Raw genomic sequence first — 2,839 nt, 5'->3', positions numbered from 1 at the left:
TACATTTCTTATCAAGTATTATTGCCTCCTCCTTTGTTTCCTCTTCCCATCCCTTCCTATCAACCAACACCCCTCTCTCCCCCTTCTCCCCCCCCCAAAGTTGTAAAGTTCATTTTTCACCTTAATGACTTGTACATCTCATTGCTGCAATGAGTCCATCTGTATCCTTATTTAAACGATTTGTTTTTCCTTTCCCTTCCACAAATTATACCAACATCAAATACAGTGAAAACAGGGTTTATACCGTGGGAGAGGGACATACAAAACAATAAAGAAATCCTCTTATAAATATTTTAGAAACAATACCAAGAAAGAAAAACCATTTGAGTCCTTTTCTTGGGGTTCAGAGAATTATTGTTCCTCATCTGTCTTAAAATACCTTGCATATTTTGCCCTTCATAAGTTATTTAGCAAAATAACTGATTTCAGCAACTCAGAGTATCAAATCTGTGAAGGACCTGTCCCATCATATTCATATAATAAAACAAGTCCATTCAGAAAATTGGCCTAGTTCATCAAACTTGATTTCTAGTGTTCTTCCCATCATTTGGATCCACCATCCCACCACCTGCTTCCACCTATAGTCACAGACTTCTCAGAAGCCATGTTATACATGTCAAGTACTCTAGGGTTTTCACTGCAAGCTGATGGCATAGCTGTCATCCAGAAAGTACACACATACCAGAAACACAACAAAATGACTTCAAATCAAATTATAGTTCAAACACCGTAGACCCACAATACACTCGTGAATGACATTCTTGTTTTCTTTTCTTATGTTGGTTTTGTTTGCTTGATTGTTTTTAACAGAACTCACCATGTAGTTTAGGCTGTTCATAAATTTCCGATCTCCCTGAGTGCTGATATAATAATCATGAACCATTCTACAGAGTCCACTGACATTTCCTTATTCATCAACCACAAACCTATATTGATTGCAAGGAAAATGTACTTCACCTAGGCTAGACCTCATACCAGAGACTAAAAGAGTAAATATGATTTTCAAATACCTGAGATTTTATCTTCACCATTTCCATCCTGAAGATGTAAGATTTCCAAATATTATTTTTAATAAGGTGTTACATTTTACCTGGATTGATGTGAACTGTAATCCTCTTATTGACACCACCCATGTAGCTAACATGACACATATGAGCCCCCACAGGCTGACTATGAAGAAGGTCATGGTCTGTCAATTTTGTCTTTATGGCTATGTTCCAGGGGCAGATGTCAGTTATAAACATAACTGTTTTTCACAATGTTTAGAGAATTCTGTATCTTCTGGATAAAGCCATCCACAGAGTTACTTCTACACTAAAAGGAAATATAACAGACTCCATAATTGTTTCTTCTCCTACAAATCACAGCACAAATTGCTCTCTCAAAGGTCTACAGGCAGGAAGGCCGGAATTAATGTCCTCCCAGCTCTGACCTAACACAGTGACCATCTTGGAAGCCCAGTCTTTGATTCAAATTGCCCTGAGACAATAAAGAACTGCATTCCACCTTTTTAAAAATTAAAAAAAAAAGATTCTATTTCTCAAAACTGGACTCATGTTGGTACCTGCCTAATATCCATGAAAATGGAAAGGACTGGCATATGGAAGGATTTTTCTAAGTTCATTCAGAGGAGAAAAAAATGCCATAAGTATTCATTACATCTGATGAAATCAACATGTTCTTCTCTTAACAAATATTTCTGACTAGGCAAGAATGACTCATACCTGTAATCCTGGCTGCTCAGGAGGCTGAGATATGAGGAATATAGTGGTAAGCCAGCCTAGGCAGGAGAGACTATGAGACTCTTATCTCCAATTAACCAGGAAAAAGCCAGAAATAGAGGTATAGCTACATGGGTTCAGTGCCAACCATGAATGAAAAATCTAAGAGGCAGTACTCAGGCCCTGAGTTCAAGCTCCAGTAATGGCACAATAACTTAAAATAAATAAGAAATATTTTTGTTAGGTAGGGTGGCTCCTAACTACACATACAGCTGAGATCCAGAGAACTGTGATTCTAAACCTGCCTGGGCTGAAAAATATATGAGACTCCATCTCCAAACTAGCAGCAAAAAGCAGGAAGTAAGGCCTGGATGAAGTGGTAGAGTGTCAACATAGCAAGTTTAAATCCCTCAAACCAAGTACTACCAAAATATTGGGGGGGAGATATTTTTATGAATCTGATATATCTAGATATAAGTATGACAGAATGTTTGCCAATTTGTAAATTTATTTCCCACAAATCTTCTATTTACTATTACAGGATAATTTCCAATCTTTGCTCTTATATTGAACTGGGAAATTGGCTATTTAGCTGAAACAGAAATCCCTATTTCCTCACTGCCAAGTTCTCTTGACACGAGCATCACAGAGTTTTATTCACTAGGTCCAAAGAAAAGCTCTTGAGAACCTTTCTTTCTAACATGTTTGTCTACTTGGCAACTATCAGCATAGCTCAAGTCTGTGCTGTCAGTGGTAGGAAACTGAAGGGCAATACATGGGAGGGCAAAGTTGTTTATCTACTTATCTGGGAAGGAACCACACAGGCACTGCTCCCTTCCAAGAGACCAGTCCCCACACCTGCACTGCACTGAGTCTCTTCGCTGTCTTAGAGAGGTTGGTCCATATGCACCTTCTCTCCTCCTTCTGCCCCAACAAACATATTCAGATGTTCCACATGGCCTCTTATTGCCCACTGAATTTATCCTTGCTGGCTGGGGATTTATCTTTGCTAGCTTCTTTTCATTACAGAAATTGTTTGACTCAAAATAAAATGCCTCCTTCCGTGACCATTATGTCTTACCACATTGCTGCACCCAATATTCAATTTGCATAGTGCT

Source organism: Dipodomys merriami, unplaced genomic scaffold, assembly GCF_024711535.1.
Source record: "Dipodomys merriami isolate MVZ:Mamm:240054 unplaced genomic scaffold, mDipMer1.0.p SCAF_136, whole genome shotgun sequence".
Lineage (NCBI taxonomy): Eukaryota > Metazoa > Chordata > Mammalia > Rodentia > Heteromyidae > Dipodomys > Dipodomys merriami.
This window is presented reverse-complemented; position numbering follows the sequence as displayed.